Source organism: Catharus ustulatus, chromosome 5 (assembly GCF_009819885.2).
Source record: "Catharus ustulatus isolate bCatUst1 chromosome 5, bCatUst1.pri.v2, whole genome shotgun sequence".
In the NCBI taxonomy this organism is placed as follows: domain Eukaryota; kingdom Metazoa; phylum Chordata; class Aves; order Passeriformes; family Turdidae; genus Catharus; species Catharus ustulatus.
In genome coordinates, this window is record NC_046225.1 from 68,175,860 (window position 1) to 68,203,472 (window position 27,613).

General features: G+C 44.3%; 1 long non-coding RNA gene across 1 annotated transcript; it reads left to right on the plus strand.

Annotated features, from left to right (window-relative positions):
• The first annotated feature begins 802 nt into the window (after positions 1-802).
• Positions 803-27,597, plus strand: LOC116996794. Its single transcript, XR_004418024.1, has 10 exons — positions 803-3,399; positions 3,909-4,420; positions 5,116-5,259; positions 6,137-6,224; positions 11,716-11,847; positions 12,204-12,293; positions 15,297-15,682; positions 22,908-23,234; positions 24,809-24,873; positions 25,518-27,597. It is a non-coding gene; the product is annotated as an uncharacterized LOC116996794 (long non-coding RNA).
• The last annotated feature ends 16 nt before the right edge of the window (positions 27,598-27,613 follow it).

The following is a 27,613-nucleotide window of genomic DNA, read 5'->3' on the forward strand; positions in this document are numbered from 1 at the left end:
TTGGTAGGAGAAGTCAAATTCTTTGACTACACCAGGACTTGGTTTGGTCTTTCTTTCATCTCTTGTTGTTTTGCTAAAAACCAAAACAACTCCGCCTCAAAAATACCCGCACCAATCAAAAAACTAAAAACAACAACAAAAAAAAATTTGAAGAGAGAGGCTGTATTTTTTCGAAGTCTACATGTCTATCTTTCAGCAATATTTTCCTAATTCCACAACTGTGAGCAAGTCAACAACTTACAGGAGTAGGATTAGACCACTAATTAAGCAAGAACTGTAGAAAAGATTTAAGTTGGATCTACAGCATTGACCTGTCCTTTTTCAAATGCCAAGTTTATATACGTGACTGTGCATTTCAAATGGGTCAAGAGAGCTTGGTTGTAAGTACCCAACACATTGCTGTGAATTAATATTTAATCAAATGTACAACATAGGGCTGAATGTTAAAGCTTACCTTTGATTTTGACTTCTATGATTTTCTTGGGCTTCTAAACCCCTCTGAAAATACTTCAGTATTTCATAATAATATTACTCATACGATGTTTCTTAGCTGTGATTAAAGCTAGTGAGGATGTAAATCTACAAAGGGAAATCTAAGCAAGGCCTCATCAGCATAAAATATGTGGGAGACTAATTTAGTTACATCCCTATTAGTAATGACAAATCAAATTGTTCCCCTTTTAAATCAGTAATACAGCAAGGTTTTGCAACTCGGCACATAGCATGCACGATAAATCAGTTCAATCTGTACACAAACACTGAAGGCTGCCTTAAATCTGGGTTGATTTCTTATTCCAAACTCCTTCAGTGCAGTTCAGGTGAACCACCCTGGTTCCCTTAATACCTGGAAAGAAAAAAAAAAAAAAAAGTTAATCTCTACCCTCATGTGCTGTATATCAAGCACTCAACATTTATAACCCTGCAGCTGATTGCTTAGCAACTGTCTTTGGGAGGAAGAACTCACCTGATGTGCCATCGGGAGCTCTTGTGTTGCGGGGAAGAGGCCGGATGAAATGAGGTCAGGCAGTGTAAGCTTACCCTGTGCTCAGTGGCGCTCGCTCCACTCTGTAATGAAATTAATCAAGGTCATTAATTTGATCCTTTTTTATTGTTATAATTTGAGACTGTAATTTGAGGTGGCTCAAAGAGGCACAGGCATATCTGTAATTATACCTTTATAATTACATTTATATTTTAAGGTAAACATTTTCACGTATAGCTGTAAATAGACTGTGCATGTTAGAGAACAAACATCATCACGGCAGCAAACATGGACTGTAAATGGGATGGGGGGATATTGGAACCTGCCAATGGTGTGCTGTTTAATTTGGTTTTAGGTGTTTCATGTATCTGAACATCTTAATGTTAAGACTGAGCTTAAACCCCTAGACAGGCCCAAAACCAAAGACTAATTGAAAGAGATACAGAAGAATTGCTGCTTAGTCGCACTGACCTTTAAAAATTACAGAGCCAAGGCACGGAGATTGTCCTCATCTGACAATGCTTGAGGAGTTCATGGTGGCTGAAGAAGCACGTGCCAGAGTCACCTCCAGACTGATGGCTGTGACAGTGACCAGCGAGAGACCTGCTGCCAATCCTGCAGGCGATGGCCAGGAAAAATTGCATTGCTTGTTCTGTGTTTACATCTCACTGGGTGAGACCACGGTGGGGGTATGAGAGCACCTTTTGTCTGCACAGCCAATTTGGCTGCCTCTGTTTCCCCCAGGCTCTGCTCACTGGCTGTCTCTGTGGCATGCATATGAGCTCCCTCCTGTCTCTGCTCCAGAGCAAACCAACTGGTTTCTCCCAAGGAGAAACCTCAACACAACTGACAGGACTTTTTTTCAGGGTGGCACAGAAGAGCCTGGAATGAACTGGACCAGACTCTACCCTGGATAGTCCTCCAGCCATCCCAGGAGACCTCATGCCCACTGTCCTCCATGCTGTGCTGTAGAACCCAAAATGCCTTCAGATCCTGCTGAAAAACATCATGCTGGCAGGCTGCCACCCAGTCCTTTCACCACTTAGAGAATTTCAAACTTGAAAATAGTTCCCAATGCAACAATTACTGACCTGGGTTCTGTGGGGCTCTGCAGGCAGCTCAGAGGAGACCCAGGCCAAGTGCTGCACAGCATGAAGGTAACCACTGCCCTTCAGAGAGCGCTGGTCCTTAGTGGTGTGGACACAAGCCAGCCCATAGCAAAGAGCAATGGTTAATGGTGCCTCCCAGGCATTTTCCACAACGGCGGCAGCATATGCGCAGCCTTTGCCAAGTAGCCAACACTCAGCATTTCCTTTCTTCTCCCTAAGACTATTTCTGGACCTTACAAACTACTTCTTCCCTGTGGCTGAATGCTTTGGCAGCAAAGTGGTGAGGACTCCCTGGGGTGACACACAAATGGGTGACACACTAGTGTGTGATGCAATAGGTCTGTGAGATCTCCAGAAGCAGGATGAGGACACCAAGTGTGGGGAGCCCAGAATGAGGGAATCCCTGAGCCTGTGAAGGAATAAGAAAAATAGAGATACTTCTGGGAGAAAGCCCAGATATTTATACCAACCCTTCTCCATTTTGGAAGGAATCTCCTGAAGCATGCAAGAAATCTGGCAATTTGCATTAAATAGTTGAAAAGAAAAAGTTGAGATCTTTTTAGTGTGGTAAAAACTGAATTCATAGATTAATAAGAAAAGGGGAATGAAAGGGTCCTGAGTTCTTTACTAAATAATAATTTTGGTATAGCTACCACCAATACCTTGCATATCTGCCCTTTTCAGCAAACCAGTGGCAAAACTGGGAGCTTAACTCTTAAGGGCATTGCCCCTGGTTGTCTGGCTTCTCTCTCAGCAAATGAACATTTTCCATTTCTCATGTCTATTTACCTTATAGTACATATATGATGTTTGTAACCAGACATCTTTCTATACTTGGTTTGTTCCCTTCTCCATTTAATATACCTGAAAAGAATAATGAAGCCAATCACCCATGTCCAACAGCAAAAGCATTTATAGAAAACATTCCAGCACACCTCTGCAGAATGTGAACATAGATTTGTAAAAGATGAATGACAAAGGACCTGGCAGGGATTGCATGAATAAGCCATACAGAACCTCAAGACTCAGCTGTCAGGTCAGTGTGCTTTATTTTAGCTTGGCACAATTTTTAGAAATGATGTGGTATTTTTGCAACTTTCATTTCCCAGGTTTTCTGGAATTGTTGAGATGTCAAAACCACTGCTATGACAATGCTTGCTCCCCTCCAGAAAAAAAAAAAAACTCAAAACATTAGCTTCTTGAGGTTTTTCAATTTGAGTACCCAAACCCAATGATCCTTCCTGAAAATGTTGGCTGTGGAAACGATATCAGTGCTAGGAGAGAGCCATAAAACACCGTGCTCTTCATGTAAATACTTATTCCAGCAGGAGACCAATAAGGGGCAAGTTTCCCAATAAGGGAACTGATTTCTCCAGTAGAGCAGCAGATTTTTTTAAGCAATCCAGGAATACTCTGTTAAATTCAGCAGGTGTGATTAAGATAGGTGCAAGTTCACTTTGACTACTTTGGTCTCTTTCACCTGCTGTGTTGTCTCAGGATCCTTTGGGGAAGGCAGTTCCCCTCCAATGAATTTGTAAATTTATAGAGCCAAGTGACAGGGAGCTGGACTTGATCAGGTGAAGCTGGAAAGGATGGACAAGCTTTTTATATCTTGTTTCATACAAATTTTGGGTTGGCTGGGGTGGTATCAGTGGCTTTGCTGGCATGACCTCCAAAACTAAACACCCTGTGGCTTCCTGGTCACTCTTATACTTCTTCAGCATCTGTAGCAGAAACTCATCAGCTGCAACCTTGGCTGTTTGAACAGAAGTCTCTCCTGTGCAGTCTGTTATTAAATTCTCTTATGTCTTTATTAGATATTATATGTGATGAAAGAAGGTGACATCTCCAGGGAAATCTTGCTTGAGGTGTGGGGATGGGATGTTAATGGTCTGGGGAAGACAGAAAGTCTACAAGTGTAATGATCATGTAATGTCCCCATGTGAGTATAAACATCCAGATAGCTTTTTTTCCCTTTCCTATTCCACAAAAAAAAAAAAAAAAGCACTTGAGATGTATATAAACAAGGTACTTAGCTCTTCCCTACTCAATACATCTTGCTTGTTTTAAAGATGGTGGGTTTTTGTTTTCATTATTATTTTTCTGTTCTGCAATCTGCATCCTTTTTATCTCACACATTGGTACAACAGATGAGCTCTCCTTTACATCTGACAGTTTCATTTCAGAGAAAAATGGAAAAATCCCTGCAGAATCAGCATTTTACAAACTTTTAATCAAATAGAAGAGAGAAGGATGGATGCAGACTGCAGGACTAAACCCTGAGAAGCCAGTGTGTGGGTGCCAGGAACACGCTGGAGGCCTGCCTGAGGTAGGATTGAAAAGAACATGGTTTGAATTATTTAAAAGTAGGTGCTTAAAAGTCCCCATGCCTCCTGGTGTGCCCTGCATGTGTGCACATGTCCTGCTCCTTCCTCCTTGCCAGCAGGCATCTTGTGAGGGTCTGCAGACATATTTATGATACCAGCAGTATTTGTAAAGGTCAGTTTTGTTACCAAAACCCTTCCTTTGTTCCACCGTGGTTGCAGGCTCCCCCCATGCCAATGGAGATCCTGTGAAGCTCTCACCAGGTAGCTCCTGCCCTCCCACCCCTCTGCTCTGGATACCAAGGACACCATGGCCATGCTGCTGGGGAGCACAAGGCAAAGCAGCCATACAACTGAAGGGCCGTTGATGTAGCCTTCCCCTTATTGGATCCTTGCAGTTTGCAGTATGGCCCGAAAGGTGCCATTGGGATGAACATTAGGCAACAACCATTATTCTTAAAAGTCTGGGATGTATTTGAGAATTAAAGTGAATTAAAACACCCTAGAAGGCTAATACAGGTTTTTCTTTTATTAAATTTCAGAGGAACTAGAGGAAGTTAAAAAAAGAAATCTGGAAGATGTCTTTAAAGTAATTTTTATCTGTTAATTAATTGGGAGTTTGTGGCTATTTCTAATCAGGAATGCATTCTGCCATGCAGATGCTGCAGCCTGATGAAGGACATGCTCTGTCTTCTGACAGGAAAAAGGATCTTCCCTGTCCATGGGAACCAAAGTTGCAAGGGATGAGGACAACTGGTTCTCAAGAGAAGCCCATGCTCGTGGATCCCAGCTTGCACCATCTTGTCACAGTTTCAGTCTGGCTCCAGTTTGTTCTTTGTAACAGGTTTCTCTTGTATCTCTCTGTCCGGGTGGACATGCTCACAGCACAGTTGGACACCACACACCTCCCCCTTTTTTTGGGAAACAAACTGAAGGGCAGTGTGCTCCCAGGATGTATCTACATTGCAGCTGCATTATTAGCTGGCGCTCGGGCTCCTCTGAGCTCAGGGGTCAGATGCAGCTGCACAAAATCCCGCGTCTTTACGAGGAAGGTGTGTTGTCGTTGGCCAGCTGGGCTGTGTTTCTTGGATTGCCTCAAAAATAGTTTTCTGCTTTAATAGACCTGAGTGGCTGATGATCTTAACATTTGCTGTAATTGCTGTCTAACTTCAGAGCTGGTTTAATGCGTGGAGCAGTAGTAGTCACAAAGAAAATACCAGAATCTAAATAATTAAAAAAAATAAATCCAAAGCTTTTATGTGTACAAGGAGAGATTTCAATACGTGCAGAGATTTTTAGGCTCTGTCTTTAAAACAGTGTAATCATAGAAACAACAAATCTGGCCATCAGAGTAAGAGAGGTGGTGTCCTGCAAACCAGAATCACAGAGTGGTTTGAGTTGGAAGGGACCTTAAAGATCATCTGCCATGGGCAGGGATACCACCTTCCAGCCTGGGTTGGTCAAAGCCCCATCCAACCTGGCCTTGGACACTTCCAGGGATGGGGGATCCAGAGCTTCTCTGGGCTAGAAAGCAAGCAGGCTGCAAATTACTTCCTGGACTTACAAATGGACTTCTTAATGTGTTGGAGAAGACTTGTTTGTTAATCTCAGATAAATCTGAGTTATGGTTTCTTATGATGATGATGGGGAACTGATGTAGGACTTTTAGAAACAGATACAACTGAAACCCTATAATATTTTATCTGTTTTGTCCCAAAAAGGAAAGTGAGCAGCTCTGATGAGGTGGCCACTGTTATAACCCAGCAGAGAACCATATGAAGACGTTTTCATGGGCTGTCCAGGTTGCAGGTAAGATGATGACCAAAATCTAGGTAATATGTAACTGGAAATTTAAGATTTTGCCTTGAGGAAACCTGTATGCCCAGAAGATTTTCTGGGGAACAAAAGAAACCCAACTACATAAAAAATCATAGATGCTCCACGGTGGCATAATTGTGTGAGTTAGCAACAGGGCTCTCACAGGCAATAAGGAATGCATCCAAGTGAACCCATGATTTACTGCTGCAAACCCTGGCATGAGCACAGAGAGATCTGTACTTCTGCAAACAGCCCTTTAGCACAGGCAGCTCAGCAAATCTTGTTGTCTTCTAGGAAATCACTCTTGTGTTACATCAAAACCCCTTCCTTATTGCCCACACACAAGTCAGGGAGACCAGAGGGTGAACAGGGCATTGCTGTCCATCAGAGCAAAGTCTGTGTCTGCTGGGGCTGAGCTGATCCTGCCCTTTGGGGAAGCAGAGGAGTTCAGGTTGATCTCAGCCTGGCTTACATGCTTATGCAATACAAAATATGTGTATTTAAATGTCTTGTCCTCACCCTCAAGGTAAAGAATTTCTTCTTGGTATCTAATCTAAACTTGCCCTCTTGTCAGTCTGAAGCTGTACCCCTTGTCCTGTCACTACATGCTCTAAAGTCCCTTTTCAGCATTCCTTTAGGCACACTTTGACAGAGTTCTTAATGTCTTGGGATATGTATCTTTATTTGCAAATTATTTTCACAGAGAAATGACAGAGGACCTCTGGATACAGTTACTGTCTAAAATCAATGATACTTTTGAGTCATCTCTACCTCCATCCCAACTGTAACTCAACTGTCCTGCAGTGGTTAAATACAAAAAGGAATTAAAAAAACTGGGGCTGGGGTTTTTTTTTGTGTATTTTGGCTTATTTTTAGTTGTTTGGGCTCTTTTTTAAATTCCCACTGTGAAGCTATATGACTTTCTGTCTTTGAGTTTAAACTAATGCTAAGGGATTCATTCGGTGAATGGTGCTAAATATTTGCTCAGGATGGGAACCTCTGGCCTTGCTTCAGCTGAAAGATTTTGTTCTGTGCACTCCTGATTGGCAGAGTTTTTCTCTCTCTTTGTAAAAAGCAGATTTTCATGCTGTTGTTTCAATGAGGCTTGAAGATTTTACACCCCTGGGGCCATTGTGTAGCTGCTGGAGCTTTGCTCCTCTGGCCAACTTTCTTTGCTTAGAGGTTATTAATACTTTCTTCATTAGTAATTTAACATTGCAAAGTGAAAACTGCTTGTATCAGCTATGGACTAACTGGAGATAAGATAGTGAATGTAAAACATAATCATGTCATGATGATGAGCGTGCAGCAAGTGCCTGCTGTCTGCTCTCCCACAAGAAGTTGTAGGCTGTCCAGCTTTATATCAGCCTCATTTATAAAGTCTAAGCCCCAAAAGTCCTTCCTTCATTATCGCATTTAAAATCCTTTTTAGGTGTTTCTTCCCTTTTTCTTTGTCATCCAACAGCCTCCCTTTCTGTGTGAGTCTGTGAAAGTCTTGAAAAGGTGACAGGTATAAAGGTGCCCATGACTCTAGAGAGAATTATCTTCCTACCCTTAAAATCCCAGTCTCATCCTGGGGGAAAACTGTCTTATTTTCAGCTTCCTCTGGTGTTTACCCTTCATGGACTCACCAAAACCTGTTAGCAGGAACCAGCAAGGATGGGTCCATACCCACAGCCCATCATCTGGCAGAGTCTCTGCCACATCTGGGGATACAACATCCACCCCTTGTGTCTCTGCTGTTCTGGTAGATCTTGTTCAGTGCAATGTCTGCAGCACCAGAGCAAGCACCCCACACCTTTCAGCAGAGGTGCCTCATTAAACCTAAGAACACTAATTGCTCAGGCTGAGCCAGGAGGATAAAGCACCCTTTTGCTTGGGAGTCATAGAAATGCTGCACTTTAGGGGTGTGCAAGCTGAGAACTGTGTAAACAGAACAGATAAATTATCCCCCAAGTTACAAATGGGCTCAGAAGTAAAGTTACAGCCAACCTTTGCATTAGTTGGGAACAGCTGCATACAGCATAGCCTCCAAATTTCCATAGAAACTTGGATCAGCCATAGATTATCTTCATTTTGTAAATGTTTTAATTACACTATAACACTGTTCTGTGGGAATTGCAATACTAAAGCTAAGGCTACGTGGAAGCCACATTTTAAAAGCAGTTTCCCTAGACCATATTTTAAGAAAAGCAAAGCTGGTTTAGGATTAATCTTATGGTTTTTGATAGATTTGATTTTTTTTTCCATGCTACAGCACGCACTCCTTCAAATAAATAAACTCCCCCCAAGCTTGCTACTCCAGTGGGACTGGATTGAACTTCCCAGGCATGCATGAATTATCGAGTCAGATACATGTTCCTGTGGAGAGAAGAATTACTTGCAGGAGCCATCTCCCGATGCACGTAGCCTGCATTGGTCACTTGACAAGCAAAGCCCCGGGTGCGTGCGGGGGGAAGGAGCCGGGGCCGCGCCCCGACGGGAACCGGCCCCGCATTGCTCCACACGGACGTGTCGCTCCCTGCGTGTCGCAACCGCCGTGAGCTGCGGCCGGGGAGGGGATGGCCCTGCAGATTGCACAAGGGGATGGCAGGATGTGGCTTCTGCGTGCGCCGGCGCCGATGTTTACGAGAGCAGGTAGCCCAGTGGAAGCGGAGTCCGGCAGGCGGCCCCGGGAGATGTGGTTAGATCAAAGGCTTTCCCACGGCCGGGGCTCCCGGTGCGGCGGGGCGCGCCTCGCATGGCAGCGCGGAGCTTGTCACCCTGTCTGTGCCATCCCCCGGCGTCCCTGCATCCCAAGGAGAGCTCTCCTTGGCTCGGCTGTGGGCAAGCAGCCTGAGGAGTGCTGCGGGAGCGGCTGATGCTGGATGCCGCAGGTGTATGGAGGCTGTCCCAGCGCGCACAAGGGTGCGAAGCTGCCCCGTGCAGCCCTGAGCCTGCCGAGAGGGGCCCGGCGCCGTGGGTGTATCATTGCCCTGCCAATGCTCTGCCCTGCCAGGCTCCTCTCCCCGCCCTTTCCCTCCCTGTCTCCCGTGGATGCAAGGCCCTAAGAATCAAACCTACCCGTGTACTCGGTGAAACGTCCCTTAAATAACAAATCTCCCAGACAGAGTTTGTCAAGTCACTCAGATTGGGTGAAGTTTTTTTCCTACGGCAGTGAAAGATTTGGTTGCCTTTCAAAGTAGGGCAGGTGGGCAGAAGAGGAGCTGAGCTGTTGCTTCTTACAGGTTTTGGGCCAGCCGTGTGTTTGATGTGGTTTTTTTCTGTAAAAATGCTGTGTTTTGCACCAAAAGGAGCAGAGATGCCAGTGGGTGGGGGATGGTGCAGCTCAGTGCTCACACAACATTCTCGCAAGGCTTGAGTCAACGGAAGGTATTTGCCCAAGCCCAGCAAACTGTGAATCAGAAAACAGCTCCTAACAAAACAGAAACCCTCCTTGCTCATGCTTTGCTAGTCATCGATCGAGGCAGAGTGATGAAATACTCAGTGCTTCTCACCCTGATAAGTGCTTTATTTTTAGACTACCTTTAGCATTGCCTCAGCAGCTGGTCCTGCAGGCTGGGCTGTCGCCTCTGGCTCCTGATGCACACGCAGACCCTGCTGTTGGTGTCACCAAGCCCTTCCAGCTCCTAATTTACACTCTAGGACAAATGTCATTGCAAAACATTTGCTTTGTTATGCCTTCATCTCCTTCTCACCTTCTGCTGCCATGCTACATCATGCCCTGACTGCAGGAAGAGTTTTCTGATCAGCTCAGCAAAACATCCTATGTCTTCATGTTTCTCCAATTCCTTCCAGCAAACTGAATATTTTAGGGCACTTCAGGGTAATTTGTTGAGACAAGAAAATGCCTGGCAGGGTGCTGTTGTGTGCAGAGGCAGCCGCGTGTGCGGTGCCCTCCGGCTCTGCCTGTGGTGACAGAAACCAGCTGGCCACGTGTGCCTGGCTGACAGGGCTCTGGGAAATGCCTGGGTGTCTGCTCTGGGTATCCCAGGCAATCCCAGCGTGTCCCAGCCAGGGCTCACATCAGCACGTGGGGACTATTCCCCAAAGCCGCTGTCAGCACAAGCCACCTTCTCCAGCTTCAAAAGTTTTAGGGGTTTTTGAGCAGAGGTGCAAGAACAACACCAGGGATGGGAAACATTGAGACCAGTGGGTTTTTTTCTGTTTGGAAATGCTGATGTGTTGGGAAAAGAATTCTCTTGAAGAAATGCTCTGAATTGGACAAAATTGAAATAAACTGAAGTTGCTTCAGATTTTTCTGTATTTTGGAATGTTTCTGTTCAATGTCTTTCAGTTTTATAAAAAAGATAATTTACAATTTTTAAAGGCCTACATCAGATTTTATAGGTGCCAAACACTTTGATCTACCTCATGTGAAGCAATTTTGGAATTGCAATCCATGACAAATTTATTACCTGCTTCGAAATAGAAAACAAATTCCAAAATTGCGTATTTTTTCCCATAAAACAAAAACCTCCACCCATATCCCTCACCAGCTCACCCAGTCACTCATTCTGAGTGAAATATGTAGCTCAGTTCCCTGCAGAAACACAGAGCTGTATTTATGACCCAAGTGGTCCCTTTTGCTCTATGTCTCAGCCTGCTGGGTTTCCAGGTGGGATTTCTTAGAGGCGTCAGGTTGACTGACCATGTGCTGGGCAGATGGTTTGCAATAAATCAGAGGGGTTTGGGACTCAGCAGATTTCCTCTGCCTGCTCTTGGTGTATCCACCTCCTGGCATCCCCTGATGGCATGGCAATCCCTGTTCATTTGCTGCTTTTCCATTTCTGCTGATGTTTAGGGATGTTTCATAGTCTGTGCCAGCCAGAGGAATTCCCTAAGCAGCAGAAAAGGACCCCAAATCCACGCAGAAAAACTTTCCCAATGGAAACAAAGGGATTTCTCTGGAGTGATACCTTGAAAGTGTTTAGTCACAACATCTTCATTCAGCACAGGGGAGCAGAGCAAATTCCACCTTGTAGAGCACTCTGGTTTTCTCCCAGGAGCTTTTCCCTCTTCCTCTGCTATAGCTGGCCTTCCTCCACCCTCTCCTTTGCTGATAATTAGATGTCAGACTGCAAAGCTGCTGGTGGTCGGGCTCTCAGCTACCTTGCTGCACACTGAGCACACTGGGAATTGTGATTATTATTATTATTGTTATTATTATTATAATTTATTATTTATTATGACATCTAGAGGGCTCAGACATTGTGGCAGGCGTTTTGCAGACATGTAGGAAAATGTAAATCTTTCCCCCATGGATGTGCAATCAAAAACAAGTTTCAACAAGCAAGAAGCAAAATTAGAAGGAAGGGCTGGTGTTAGGGATGAGCAGCCGAGCCGACCACCACTGCTTGCTTGAAGCATTGGATAAGGCTGGTAAGTGCAAATGTCTCCATAAAAAAAGTAGCAAAGTATTTGAAAATCCTAGGCTAGTTACAAACTTTATTTATTTTTTTCTGCTGTACTATTTTGAAAGGCTTTGAAGTCCTGTTTGCTGAAGTCACTTGGGTAACCAAAGTCTCAGGGAATTTCAGGGAGATGGAAGCTCCTGGATTCCTCTTCATCTAAAGATTCCTGAATACTGCGTCTGGGGTCAAATGGTTTTGAGGTAAGATATGCAAGAAAAGAAGATAGTGATGCCTCTAGAGAGGGTGATGCGTCTAAAAACACCTGCAAAACTTCATCTCAAAATGTCCATTTATATGGCATTTGTGACTTTTTTCAAAGATGATGCATCTAAATATTTTTTACCAGTAAAATGTGAGTTTATGTGACTCATTTAATGATTTGCATGCTTCAGATGAGTTAACATTTCATCCTGGATAGACCTATTCTCAATTTATGTCTTTAAAGCTATTTAGGGGGCAGATAGCCAGGTTTAGGTGTTGGTGAATGTCTAAGAACAATGCTCATTAACACAGCATCTGCCATCAGCCACTGTGTTGTGTCCCTGTGATTCTGCAGTGCCAGTGTGCCAGAAACACCTGTCAGTGTCCTGTGAGGATGACCAGGAAGGGGTATCCCACACAAGGCTGCAGCTGAACAAGAACCAAGGTATGTCCTAAGCATGAGCTGTACTCTCACAGAAATCAAAGTTAATGTGTGGACAGGGGAAAAATAAATCGGCAAAGAACAAAAAAACAAACAAGAACAAAAATATCTTTGGAAAAATCACCATTCAGGGTCTGCTTTGGATTTTCATTGTCCTTTTTTGATGAGGGGAAGTGTCTGTGCATGTCCTCTTCAAGCACTGGTGCCTGAGACCTGACAGTCAAAGATGCAATGCTGTAAAACCACAGGAAGTGGAAATAAGCTGATCTCAGTAGTTGGGTATTTTTCAGGTGAATAAAAGTGTGGCATGAGTACTTTGTAGAACTGTAATTCTGAAAAAGCTAAACAGCTTTCATTCAGAGGCAGTAAATAAGAATTTTTTTAAAACTTTAGAAAACTTAGTTTTTTTCACCAGTAAAGGGCTGGTAGACAGTGAGCCAAGGGACCAGGAGCAAAGGGAGGAGCACTTGAAAATTTGGCTTCAGTAAATTGTTCCTTAAATTTAATGAGTCATGATGTTTTTTCAATGCATGTGGCTTTCTGTGTATAAACTCCAGCCCAGCCAGAAAAATATCCCTCGGCCATTCGTGAGAGCTAGTAATGGTTTCCTAAGGATTAATTCCTCCTAAAAGATACCGTCTGCATTCCTTTGGAAGATGCCCTCCCACAGGCCCTCTCTTACAGCGCTGCACTAAAAATAGTGCTCAGAGCTTCGTTGCGACAGCTCCGTGTTGCAATTTTTATGGTTAGGTAGGTGAAGTCTCTTTAATTCAGCCAGCTCAATTCACTTAAATTTGCATGATAATGTGGTTAATTTTCCATGTATTTCAAATGAATAATGATTTCACAAAAAGATAAGAGCAGGGTCCTGTTTTTTTCTTTCCCTGTGTTTTAAAAATGCGCATAGAGTTTGCATAATTAAAATGTATTTTCTCTGGAGTGGAAATTCATATCTATTGTAGGTTGAAGTGCAAGCTGCTCTGCATGCTGGGATGGCATCCTCCAGCGGATCCATGTGCAGGGATGGCATCTTCCAGCCAATCCATGTGCAAGGATGGAGTCCTTCAGGCACTCACTCAGCAGACCTGACTCACCATGGCCTGCTGCCATGTCAATGCTGACCAAAGGAAGTTGCTGGGAATATGACTCCAGTGTGGTTAATAATCACTGTAAAAAGGCAGTGCAGAGCGAGCTGCCACCCAGCTTCCCAATGGCTTTGCTGTGGGGTGGCAGCAGTGCTCGGGAAGGGCAGCAGAGAGCAGCCCCTTCCTCTTATCTCTGCTCTTATCTGTAGATAAAGTGGCTGGCAGCAAAAGGCACTTCATCATGGGCTGTTGCCGTCAGGAAATTGGTTGGTCTTGCTGGCCCTTTTAGTCCCTGACCTTTCCTTGTGGTCTGTGCAGCTGCAGGTGTCAGGGCAGGCTGGAGTTCCTGGATGGAAGTGAGTGCCCGTGACAGGGATAGGGTGGGCAGCACCAGGTCACTGTGGATATTCAGCTCTTGCATAACCACACACCCCTGGAGCAGGGCATTGCCCTGGAGAGCCCCAAAACCCTTCCTGGCCCAAGGAACAAGCACTGGGGATATTTTTCCACCCACCTTTCCCTAACTTAGTTTTTCTGAAAGTGTAAGGCACTGTCTCTTCTGGGTGAGAAAATAAGCATCTTCTTTCAATTTTAAAAAAGACCTCATATAAATGGGGTTGTGCCCCTGCTTTTCTGTTGTCTGGCTTGGTCTGAAGCCCTCTTCTTGTCCTTTCTCCAAAATACAGACAAGGTGGCCAAGGCTGGGAACCGCTCCCTGTGCCTGTCTGGGAGAAGGGAGGTGCCTAGTCCAGATCCCAGGTAGTTGGTTAATGGGATTAGTGACATTGGGGAACTGAAACTACAGCCTTTGAAAGAGAAAGGATCATCTCTGCTGCTTCCTTTACACTGTTGACTTGACTTCGTTTGCTCTTGCATGAATGGTTACTTGGCTGGCATGTGGCCAGGTAAAAAATATTTATTGGCCCTTTGAGATGAGGAAACTCAACATGGTGATAGAAGGAGATTGTGAGGGGGGGTCAAGATGCATCCCTCCTCTGGCAGAGGGAAAGGATGTTCCCAGTGGGACCTGAGCAGTGCACAGCACTCCCAATGTATCCCAGACATGTGAATCTCCAAGTCTGCTAGTGTTTGAACCAATGTTAATTAAAGCATTTTAATGAGGATGTTTTGAGAACTGTGCGTTAGTCTGTGCATGCCCTTCGTGAAATATTAAACATCTCTGCCCTTTCAGCAGCGTCCTCCTCCTCAGAAGGTCTTCCTGCAAATGGATTTTGACACTCCTGATAATTTTGGAGCTAAGAAACCCAGAGAAATAAACTTCTACAAAAATCTTAATATGATCTTTGATGTTGCAGTCAAAGGAGCACATGCCAGAAAATGTTTTGCTCTTTTCACTTCATCCTCTGGTTGTTTGTTGTTATTTTACCAGTTCATCCTCTGCTTGTTTGTTATTTATATTTCAGGCGCGACAACAAGCAGCTGATTAACTCATTAGGCACAAGCATCAAAGCACAGGGTGAGAGCACAAAATCTGCTCCTGCATCCTCCAGCTGCTCCCCACAGCTCAGGGGGTTCTGCAGGGCCTGACTGAGGTACAAAAGCCATCTCAGTTACTCATGGACAGCAGTGTGCCCTTTCTCAAGCTGTCCCCACACTGAGGGACTGTGGCTGTCCCAGAGCATCTCAGGCTTTGTCCAAGGAGACAGCCCAACCTCTAGATTATGTGTTCATCATCGAGCAGGTAAATGTAGCCCCACAGTGGGGAAAGTCCCCTGTGGAGAACCACAGTCATGGGACAGTGAGGGAAAGTGCTGCATGGTGCTGCTCCAGGCTGAAAGGCCACTTGGTGGACAGATGATATAGAGAGCACACATACAGATTTTGAAGGCTGCTCCTAACTATAAAACTCACCAGAGTTGCAAGAGCAACTGAAACTGATAATGCTGACTGTCTCTTGCAGGTTCAGCTCAGGTGAAATTATGCTCAAGGCAGTAGTTTGCACCTGGTGCTGCTGCCTTGGGTTGAAGGCTTACCAGAGTGTTTTCTCCCCTAAGTGATGTGCTCTGCAGCAGTGTGGCTGTCACCCAGCCTTGAAAAGATGAGCGATGCCCCAGATCTCGCTGGTGGAGGGTAAGGTGATCCGTCTGTTATCTGTGTACACCTGCAGCCCTTCAGAAGCAGAGGATTAGCAAATAGGTTGTTGCAGTCATACTTAAATCTTGCAGACCCAATTATCTGTCTGTGCAAGCCCTACAGATATGGCACAGGAGCACAGCAAGCCCATGGCCTCCCAGGAACCTTCCTGTACAGGAGACATCCAAGAGATCATCAGCAGGTCCCTATCAGGTACCCAGTGTGTCTCTTTTTTCACACCTCCTTTCACTCCTGCCCTGAGATCATGGCCTCCTGCCCATCCTACGCCTCCAACACACATCTCTGTTTTCACCCCACCAGTTTCTGCCTCCTCCTTGTTTGTACCCCTTGACCAAGTGCCTTGACCCCAGGTGTATGAAATAAATGGACCAAGCTGGCTCTGCCCAGGGGCCTCACCAAATCTAATTCTGCTTTAAAGCCTCCTAAAACTTCTATCACCCATTAGGTGTTCAGTACCCCACCCACAACAACTGTGGTTCACCTGACCACCTTGACCTCCTCCTCTGAAGGAATCACCACAGTCCCATGGGGCTTGAATGCAGTCCAATACCATCTTGCAGCTACACACACAGGAGGAGAACAGTCAGTATTTATTGGCAATACTGAGTTCAGGTCCATTATGCATGGCACTGCCACAAAGGGAGAAGACCAGATTTTTCACCTGCAGAGCCTAAAAAAGAGTGCTTAGATCAGATCCTGGTTCTGCTAGAGCACAAGTCTTTGCAAGAAGGCTGCTCACACTGGCAGCACTGTGGGATCAAAGCTGATCCTGGAAAACTCATCAGAAAGTTGATGGATCTGTAACATAACCTATGGCGAAATGAAGGAGCCTGGCAGGATTAAAGTATTTTTACATGGCTCAATCTCCAGAATCCCAGCCCTGGCAGTGGTGCCAATGCTGAGCTCCCAGTTCTCCAGTGATCCCCTCTCTCCTGCAGCCCAACCAGCCTGTGATTAATTTTGAACTGAGCAAAATAATCAAAAGCTGAGGCCCTTTGTTTTGCACATTTGCCACATAAACAGGCCTGTTTGCAAAGACCAGTGTGCACTTGCACACCCACCATGGGCTCTGTTAGCACCTGAAACTGTCTCTCCTGACAGGATGCTCCAGGGAAGCAGGAGTAAGGAGGCATAATCCCAAGATGAAGTCATGCGAGGAAATGGTTATGTTTTTTTCCTTTTGCATAAGGAGCTGCCACAGTGCTGCTGAGAAATAGATATCCAACAGCCAGCCGCAGGCACTGTGAGATGACAGATACATGTTTAAATAATGTCTTTATTCCAGTTCAGCTGAAAAAATAATTATTGAATTTGGGTCTTAAGCCAAGAAGTACCTTTGTATCTGAGAGCTCATTGATTAAAACAACTTGCGCTTGGGTTCTAAGAGAGGCACTACATTACTCCTCACACAGAGTATTAAAATAATATCTGTATTTGGGAGGACAGAGGAATTTAGAGAGTGACCTCAGTGTTTCTTGAGATTTGAAGAATTTCACCCAGCCTAGAGAAGCTTCTACTTTTAAACTCAGGGATTTCTGCTAGAACAGGAAGTTTCTCTTGCATTGTTACCCAGCAAAATGAGCTCTGGATTATATTTAGCTCCATTCATTCAGCACAATGAAAAGTAAGACTCCAGCCAATTTCCTTAAGCAAGTTTATTAATAAGCACTAGTTGTTTAGAGGCTGGTCATTTCTAAGTGGCTGGGAGACATGACATACAGCAAAACCTCCCTCCCTCCACTGAACAAGGTTCCTAGTGGATTAGACAACTTGAAGCACTTTATAATCTGTGCTGGGTACCTGTGCGAGCGTGAACATTGTCCCAGGTACAGCTTCCAGTCCTGCCCTGGTCACTCTTGCTCAGCTTATGCTTTGCTGGAGCTTCATCAAGGGCATTTGAACAGCTTTTAAGCTGGAGCTAAATAACCTTTCAGGGGCTCCTGACTACAGGCTCAAGGCAGCTGAGTGAGACCACCATTGCTGCAGCTGCTGAGCTGGAGGAAGCCACACTCACCACAGGTACAGCAACCACAACAAAGCCTCCCAGCACGTGGGAGCACGTGCTGCAGCCACACACAGGTCGGGAGCTTGGGTCAGCCAGTGTGTGCCCATAAATCCGGGCTTCAACCATGGCTTTCTGTGTATCTGAACACAAATTGCTAGGGGTGTGTCCTGCTGAGGGCTAGAAAACAACATGAGGTGTTTTTAAACTTGACAAATTTCATTACTCTAAACTTTTCAGCTGTATTGTTTGTTCTCGCTTGGTCTCAAAGTATCTGTCGTGTGTTTAGGGTGGGCTGAGCTCAAATTATCTCCTGCCTGTGCTCAGTTTAGATGCTGTGACTTGAAGTTCAGGCTTGCCCTAAAGGAGTGAAGTCCTTATCACCCATTTGCAGTCATCAAGGGGAGGGGTCTGGAGCTGAGTGTTCCTGTAACACTTAGAGTGGTGGGATGTACTTCCCTCCAGGTCTCATGCCAAATTCAGGCTGTATGGTGCCTTGGCTTTGCTTGGTCAGGAAAAAACTAGTAGCTTTCCTCCTACTGTGGGTGCTGGTGAAGGAATGGGTGGAGATGGTCTCTATGCTTCTACAAAAGCAAAATACAGCAATCTGTGGTCATCCTCTCTTGATCTAGAGCCATGGTAGGATGCCTTCACAGGCTATGGGTTCAAGGGATGAGGACCCAGGAAGCAGCATGCATCAACCATAAACCATCTCTGTTAGGGGTCAAACACAGAGGAAGGAACATTGCTGGTCTAACTTCTCCCTACAGACTGCAAATATCCATGGACAAGAAAAAAAATTCTGGTATTCTGCAACTCAAATGCCAGTCCTGGGAAGGTGGTGGTCAGCATGGTCATGGGTCCTTCACTGGAATAGCTGGAGCAGTTGTTTCCTCAGTGCTTACCTTGCCTCTCTCAGTGCCCAGCATGTCAGCAGCCATGGCACCAAGAATTCCCAAAGCTCAGCAGTTTGCACCTTTCTGCCTGACATCCCTACAAAGCACCTGTTTCAGCTCAGTCTGGAAGATTTCAGCCAAAAGGACTGCAAATGGACTTAACTCTTCCTAAGGACAGTTGAGACTTCGTGCCATCAGAGCATAGCATCTTCAAAACAGGTACAGAGGAGGTAGGTAAGGCCAGTTAAGTCAGCTAAACCTATATTAGCAAGTTATAAAAGTAATAAAATGTTAAACCACAGAATTTCTTCAAATTCTAGCCATTTTTATGTGTATAGTTGGCAGTGCTCTGTTATTCCTGCCAAGCACTCAATTAGCACTTGAGTTAATAAGATGTTTTAATGGCTGTTAAATTAATCTCTGACATTAAACAGAAATCTCTGAAATTAAACTCTGACACTGCTTTCCAGTGTTTTCCAAAGGAAAGATATTCTTTCAAACCAGTTCCTATGTTATCATTGCCACTAATTATTTGTGTTTATTCTCTTTACTATGCTTATTCGATTTCGTTTGAAATTACATGCAGTGATAGGGGGTGTGATTTGGTATTTTTCTCCAATGGGCTGAATAGATGAGGATTAGAGCTTCAGAGCTCTGAGAAGAATGAGTCTTCACAAGCATTTGTTCAAATAGAAGTCACAGAGCCTTTTTTAGGACCATCACAGCCCCTTTGATTTGCTCTTCATCAGTGCCCTTGCAAGTTTATTCACAGAAAGTTTTGCCAAAAAATCCAAGTATTGCTAAGAGAGATGAAAACATGCACTAGCCCAGGAATACCTATATTGACCTGTACCATGACTGGGTTTGGGGTTTTTTTTGGTGGTCTGATAGTGACTCGGGCACAACAACACCCAATATTTTGGGAGTTAGCTCATGAGCCACTTAAAACAGCTAATGTACTATAAATAGAAAGACAACATCAGTAAAAGCAATAGGCATTATATCCCAAAAACCCAAGGATTTAGAATTGTTTCATCCTGAAAAAGTGAAAGAACAAAAAAAACCACAATCTGTAGGCAGTTGACAGCTCTGCCCTGGCTGGAGCACTGAGAATGATGTTCTCCCAACCCAGCTGGGAGTGGGATTGGTGTGTGGTTGGGTTTTGTAGGTCTTGGTCTGTGATATCTCTCCCTGGCTTTGTTCAAACTGATGCTTCTGCTGTGAGTGGAATAGCCTAGGGCTGGACTTGTGCTAGAGAAATGAAATGCTTTCATAAAATTATGTCATGTGCTGAATGTGCCAGCCTGTCGTGTAATAATAGCTAAAACTTTCTGTAATTAAAACAAGTAGCTAGTTATGGTGTCTGACTATGATCAAAGCTCTTTTGTCTGCTTTGGCAGTTGGCACATGTGAAAGATTTTGGCTTACATGGAAAATACTGTTGTGGTTTTTCTCTTAGTTTTAAATGGCAAGACACATACATCTTGGATTATCCCTAAACTGAAAGAAAATAGTAACGGGAAACACCAGAATGTGCATGACGTAAAATGTCTACAATTTCTGGCAGAAGCAGCTCCTGCACCCAGCCATGGTGACTTCAGAATGCTTGACCCATTGCTGTGATGCAAATGGTCAAAAAATGTAATTTTATATTTCTGCAGAGATGGGAACAGAGCTCTTGAGAACATTCCCAAATATCCTGCACTGCCTTTTAAAATAGGAGTTGCTTTTGCATAACAAATATTTGTCTGAATTGTGACAAACCAGTTGTCTCCCATTCTAGGATTTTTTCATTACTTGATTGTAATTGTTTTGAGACATTTTGTGGATAAAAGGTACCTTCAGTTCACGAGAGAAACCATCATTATTTTTCCATATTCATGTCTGGTATTTGTATTATAAAAGAAAGGCCTTGATGAGTAAATGTTAACTGGTTTTGGTCTCAAATTCCTCTTCATCTTGAAAAAAAAATAAACCCAACCAAATGAATCCAGAATTCCTTTTGCGTCTCTGAAAATATCTACTACTGCTTAGAAAGTCTTTGGGAGGATAAATATGAAGTAGTTTTACAAAAAAAAAGCAGATGTGAACTGATTGGTTGAGGAACATCAGCCAGTAATAGAATATTTTAAACATTACATTAGGCAACAAAACATCATCTGAGGGATGTGTCCAAGTGAGTATTTCTGAGCATTTGGATTTCTTCATCTCTTCTCCTGAAGTTCTGAGGTATGCTTGGTGAAGATTTGCTTCTCCCTCATCATGTGTGTGATTGTGTCTTTTTGTGTTTCCTGTAGTTTCAAATTATGTCCTGTGAACACAGTGGGCCAAAGATGCATATTTCCCTAAATTCAGCTGTGTTTGATGTAGATTGTCTTCTTACCTTGGTCATGATTGAAAGAATTGGTTCCTTCAAGTGCCTCTGCAAGCAGGTGTGCCTAAACCTTGCTGCTTCTGACCTGAGATTTTTCCACCTTTGCTGCTTTTCAGAAGTGACAGGAAATCTTCATTACTTCTTATTTGAATCTTTGGCCAATAAACTGATTTTCAGTCATCTTGGGCCACCTCTGCTTCAGAGGGCAGGACTTCACTGTGAAGCCCCAGAGTCCACCTCTTCAGGCTGTCTGGTCCTTGGAGCAGCTCACACTCTGTGGTGCTTTTGGACCACACTGCAGAGCATGCAGGACCCATAGTCCTGGAGGTTTAGCCAGCTACTGCCAAGTCCTGCTGACCTCCGTGAGGATCTCTAGCAGCTTGTATCTTGGTCATGTCCTGTGCCAGAGTGCACCTTCTCTGCTTGTTCCATATAGTGGAATCCAACCAATCTTGGTTCTGTATAGTACTGTCTACAGAATGACCTATTTTCATCTCTTTTTGGGTGTGTGACAGTTCTTCTGGTATATGAGGAGGTGCTTCACAAGCACAGAGGGCTATCCAGGATGCTCATGTGGGCATTTCAGTAGCACAAGATCTGTAGTCAGTGCAGAAACAAACCTTCAGCTCAAACATGCTGAACCACAGCACCATGCAGGCTGCAGGCAAAGGTGTCATTAACATATCCAGGGATGTTGCCTCCAGGTGACTGCAGACAGTTTACCATCATGTGCAATCACAGGCAATGTGCTGTGACATTCCCTCATCCCTGACTGGAAGCTGGTGACCTATGGAGCTTTCCTATTAGATTAATTTACCCACAGCTCACCTTCAGTGAATGCTTTTAATTGACAACCTGACTGATACACCTCTCACGGAAGATGAACACTGACATCTTGTAGACTGGTTTTGTTTTCGAACTGCAGGCATTTAGAAAGAACATGTTTACTGCAGATGTCAGTGCAGAAGATTCGAGCCTGCTGTCCTCAAAAGGGATATGCCAAAGGCTATGGCTGGACCTGTTTTTGCTCCCATTCTTGGTCTGATTGCCTGAATGTGGCCACCTTGACCCTGATACTGGGATTTCTGTGCTTGTTTCGAAGAGCTCTGTGGAACACCACCTCCCTTTGCTGCTTTTCCTGTGCAGAGCTCTGGATCCAGCCTCGTCCCCAGCTCTCATGCCAGCCAGCTCTCACTGTTAGGATATGCTTATTCCCTTCTGCAAATAAACTTTTCACCAGGAGCAGGGAGCAACAAGAAACACCTACCTGGTCCATTGCACTAGACTTTCAGTTGATATCATATGCTAAGGGTGAAAGACTTTGGTCTCTGCTGTAGTTTAGTCAGGGTCCATGTGCAGGCTCAAATGGATGGAGCACCTGAGATGTCATAAATGGTGAGGGCTATTATCCCTTTGTCTCTATTACAGGCAAGAAGGAACGCTCCCCCACCAAAATTCCCATCATACTGGGCGTTTGTCTACTCATTGTGTGAATGTGCATGTTGACTATTCACATAGCTCTAACCTTGTTTACCATAACCAGCCTCCTTTTGCATACATCAGGCTTGTGTGGAGTTCTCTTGAGTCCTCAGGGATTCATTCCACTTAATGATAAAACAAAAGATCTGCATTGCTGCTATTGTAGCTTCAAGTGTTTCTCAATACTGTATTGTCTCACACCAGGACATGGTTAAGTAGGATGGGAACTGTATTTCAAAATGGGCATGAGAAAACTAGATGTAATTTGCATGGCTGAACAAGGTACAGGAATCCACTGTGTAGTTTGTCACTTTCTCAAGCTGAGAAACTGTAGAAGAGAAAAGTTCCCAGAAAACCAGAAGCTAAAACAATGTTGCTATTTTACATCCTTTAAATTCTTATATAGAATCAGTTCTAGTGGGCAGGACTAGGGAGATGATCTCTTCTGTGATGGTAACTGGATTTTTTCAGATAATTTTCTTGCTGGAATGCAGCATATAAAGTTTTTTTCATTGGTGTTTGCCTATGTGTATAAATGTAGACATCTGTGAGTACATACATATGTGTTTATATGTAGATACACACACAAGGCCTGGGGGACCTGCCTATATCTGCACAAATTCTGTTTGAATTCTAAAGACTTCTTCTATTAACCTTAACTTTCAGGGCTGATTAACAACCATTTCACAGCAGAGGAATTATCTCAGCTGTAACTCAAGGCATCAAGGACCATCAACCCTGTCCTTAGAGCTCTTGGGGTTTCATACAACATTTCTGCTTCAAAAGAAAAGAACAGAAAACTCCAAAACTGAAAGACATAAAGAAACAAGATCCTACTGCAGAAGGCACAGATAGCATTCCAAAACAGAAAAAACTCTTTCTAGAACCAGAAGATTGTCTGGAGATTGGTGGGCCAGAGCTGTGTGCTGCTTCTTGAAGGACACTGACCCAAACATCAGAGGACTCAAGAAGCACTAAGGGCTCCTAGAAAGGGTAAGACATTGAGGTATTTATTGCCTTTCAGAGATGTTTTCATTATTTTCTGGACTTCCAGAGTATAAAACAAAGGTGGCTGTAAGATGTTCCTCTGCAAAACCTTTGTGTACATTGATCCACCCCACGAGTTCTCAGGAGGGTGAAACTGGAAGAATCTGATCTTGGAAAGGACATTGGCTTAGCTAGAGCTGCTGGTAACATCCACAGCCTGAGCTTAGAGGGACCAGCAGTAAAGGACCCAGAAAACAAAGCATTTCTGAAACGAGTTTAAACAAAACCAGATGCACAACATTAGAGGAATATATATTTAAATAAAAGCTTAATCTTTAAACCTCAAGAGTATATTCCCCTGGCAGTCAGTGAACTGAATGCAATACAAACCCCCCAGGTAATACAAGAAACTTGAACAATGCCTGCAGGGAGGGATCCTGAGTTGTTTTGCAAGTGTAAATAGATACAGAGAAGACTAATAATTATCAGTTTGCCGTGAATTAGGGTCTCATCCTCTGGATGAGAAAAATGGAGTAGGTTTCCCAGATGAACATGAAGTACTGCTGGTTTGATATTCCCTTCCTTTTGGGCATTAATAGTTTGGGAATCTTCTACCAGCTTTTTCAGTAAATCCTTCCTCTACTACTCATGTAATTCAATCTCTCCTGCTCCTCAGCTGAGCATGGTCATACTTGCCTGCAAAATCACTGAGTCTTCAGGGTGGCTCAGCAGGCATTAGTTATACTTCAGGGATTTGTCTTTTAAAATTTGTCATCAAAATACATATACTTTGCCCAGATAATGGACAAATGATGGCTCAGTGGCACAAGTATCTGTAATGAACGTGGTAGCAAATGCTAAGCAGGTGCTCTGGTCTGTGGTAGCTCCTTACAGAAAAAGCAGAGTGAGGAGGACTGGCTCTGTCCTTCCACCTCTGCCTTCCACAGCAGCTGCACTGTGGCATCTCTCCAGCTTCTGGCAAAACAACTCCCACCCAGACAATTGTGAATATGTTTCATGTGGTTGGAGAGCACTGGAGAGACAGGCCAGAAATTCAGCTTGTTGAGCTAAACCCAACAAATAGGAAATTATCTGCATATAAATATAGTTTATGCTTTTCTACTTGAAAGGAAATCCCCTTATCAGCTCAGTCTCAGTTGAAAACAACTATGGACACTGTGGGCTGAGCCAAGAGCCCTTGCTGAGAGGAATGGGTGGCCTGTCCTGGCAACTGAGTCCATGGCTTTATAGCCCTTTGGGCAAGGAGTTTTCCCGTATTTTGTAAAATAAGTTGTCAGAGAGAGCTGCTGTAGAGCAAAGTGGAGCATGGAAATAGCACATGGCTGTTCTGCTCAGCCTGATACTGGAAACTGATGCAAAAGCAGGGAAGGAGATGTGAGGCTGGAAGAGATTTTTTTGGTTAAATGCCATTTTTTTCCCTTTTAAGTAGACTGCCATCCTACTGCCACTGAAATCAATGAAAATGTTGCTATTAAATTTCAAGAAAGTAAGAATCATTGCAAACTTCTTTGTTGTCTGATTCTTCACATCTCAGTCCATTCTCTCTTCTTCCTTTATAGGTGTTTTTGATTCAAAATGTTCTGGGTCAGAATCATGAAGTCCTGTACAGCTGAAGACTATGCAGGTACAGGTGGGATAAAGCATTTTATTTATTAATAAACCCAAACTGAAGAAAACCAAAAAGAAGTTTCCTGCTGCAACAGTACAGAGCTATCTTAAAAATGAAAACAAACAAAAAACAAAACCTCTGAAACCACCCCAAGGAGTACAGGATGGCATGAAGCCCTGGTTTAGTGCTCAGAAATTCAGCACAGCCACATATAGAAGTAGTTCTCCATATATTCATCAGGAACAGAGCAAACCCTGAAAATTATCCTAAGTTTCTGCCAGGGAAAAAACATTTTTCCCTGGTGGCCAGAAAAGTGGGGTTTTTATCCCAGAAGGGCAATGATGTGGCTGATAACAGATAGTTTGGCAACACACACTCGTGGTCTCTATGCATGTGTCATACAGGGTTTGGATTGTAAACTTTGTCTGCAGCCAGCCTGATCCAAGGCATGGAAAAGAGCAAGTGGCACCTTTCACTCCTGGAGCTGTTCTGCACTGCTGAACCACCTCCTCCTCACTGAGGCCGTGCTCTCAGCAGGCTGCACAGGCTAAGGGCAGGACTTGCTGCTCCCTGAGTGGTCCCCAGCCCTGTCAGGGTGGTTTTTACAAACACCTGTGGTGAGTTTCTCTGATTTTTGGGATGACTCTTCCTCTCCGCAGTGATCTCAAAGACCCTACACTGGAGCAGTGCAGGAGAGAAGAAGCAGCGACTAAACGGGACTGGAAGGAAAAACGAGCTGACAGCACGTTCAGAATTCCTTTTAGCCTATGGTGGAGTTATGAGCATCACCAATGGAGCCTTTCACAAGAACAGGAGCTGGTTCCCAGCTTCCCAGGGGATTCCATTGGGAGCCACGGCCCAACAGCACCACCTGCCTCAGGCAAGGACCTGCCTCCTGGTACGAACAAGGTTTGCATGGCATTCTCAGCATCCCTTTCAAATCCTCTGGTCTGAGGAACGCATTGCTCTCCCATCCCTGTCCTGGCTCAACAACCAGAATTTGTTTTTCCCAGTTGAAGCGGGGAGCATCCCACCGCATGAGCCCAAAGAAACACTTTTTATATATCTGTTTTCCACTGAAACAGCATCATCTTCCTGATGGCGTGGGGTCAGTTAAAGTTCTCAAGCTGTGCTGCGGAGGTTTTCTCCACAAAAGCGGGGGTGTTAACCATGGTGGCATGGCACAGCTCCAGCTCCGCTCGCTCCACTCGGCTCTCCCGCTGCTCTGGCAGCCGGGGCAGCGCACCCCGCTCTGTTTAAACAGCTGCCTCGTTCCATCGGGGAGGTGGCTGCCCTTCAGTCCTGGGAGAAGAGCTCATCTTCTGGGTAGTTTGCATAACAATTACCATTTGTCAGCTGAGATCTGCCTGGTGAAAGATCACTGTTTACAAGTAGGCGGTGAGTCTTTGGAGGCTGCAATACTTCTTGAGCCGCAAAAAACTAAGCTGAGAGTGGGGAGCCTGAAGGTGGGCTGATTTCACACGGCAGGTTTAAGGAAGAGTTCCTTTTGCATTCAGCTCAGAGGTAGAAAAGCGGAGCTGCCGTGAAAGGGGGGATTCTTTAGCTCTTACAGATTTCATTCAGTTGTTCCAATGAAATAAATACATCCGCCTTAAACAATTGAAAGAGGTATTTACTGCCTGTGGTTTAACAACTGTACTAAGTCAAAGGGACCAGTCAACTAGAGCCTTATAATTCTTTTCTAAAGAGAGGATGAGAGAAAAGAATGAGACGACAATGCAGTATTTATAATAAAGATGAAATGAGTGGAACTCAATGGCGCCAGCAGCCCTGGAGCTCCTGCTGCTTGGGCTAATGCATTTTGCATTAGCACGTCTGGATATCTGGCACTGGAAGGTCCTGCAAATGCTTTTACAAAATAGCAGCATTCTTACAGCAGCAGCATTTCTTCCAAGCACCACCACTGACGGATGCAGCTGGATGGGCAGCCCCTGCAGCTGAGTGAACAGCAGGAAGTTTTCAGGTGACTGAGACCTGTTTTCCACTTACCTTCCTGCAGCCAGGTTGCTTTTTTACCTGCTCATTCACACTGATGAGTGCTTACACCGAGACTCCCTGATGGAGCACTTGCTTGAGCACGAGTGGGTGTAAGGACATCTGTCCCTGCCTGGGAGCTGGGGACTCACAAAGGCAGGATCCCTGACTTCTCAAGTTATACTGAGGGGCTACTGGACACATAGACATCATGTTGAACATACAAAATTACATCTGTAAGTAGGTTTGCTCTGCATAGGCTAAATAAATAACATCTGTGTTACAAGAACCCCCATGTGATCTCTATTCCATACTACTCCATTACTCCATCAGCTAATCTTGTATTTGCCTTGGAAGCAATACAAAATCCTCAAAGGAATTAATAGCCAGCAACTGCAGATCACCCGAGCAATTTATTTTTCATTCTTTCCCCCAACAGACTGGAGAGATACGTGTCTCTCTTCTTCCTGAAACCTGGATTTGAAAAGCTCTGTGTTGCCTCATCTTCTCATAGCCTTGCTGAACAACAGCATTAGCAGTAATGATGAGGAAAGCACAGCAGCACCTCAGGACAAACTCTGGGACAAGTGGAAAGACCACCTGGGTGTAATGTTGTAAGAATCAGATAGCAAATGGTACCTTCTTTTTATAACTGTTATGTTAGAAAGGATAAATTCAGCACTTCAGGGTTTTCTCTAGGTTTTTGACATATACAAATGATTTATTGTTCTAAGAAATAAGTGATACCAGAATGTATTCA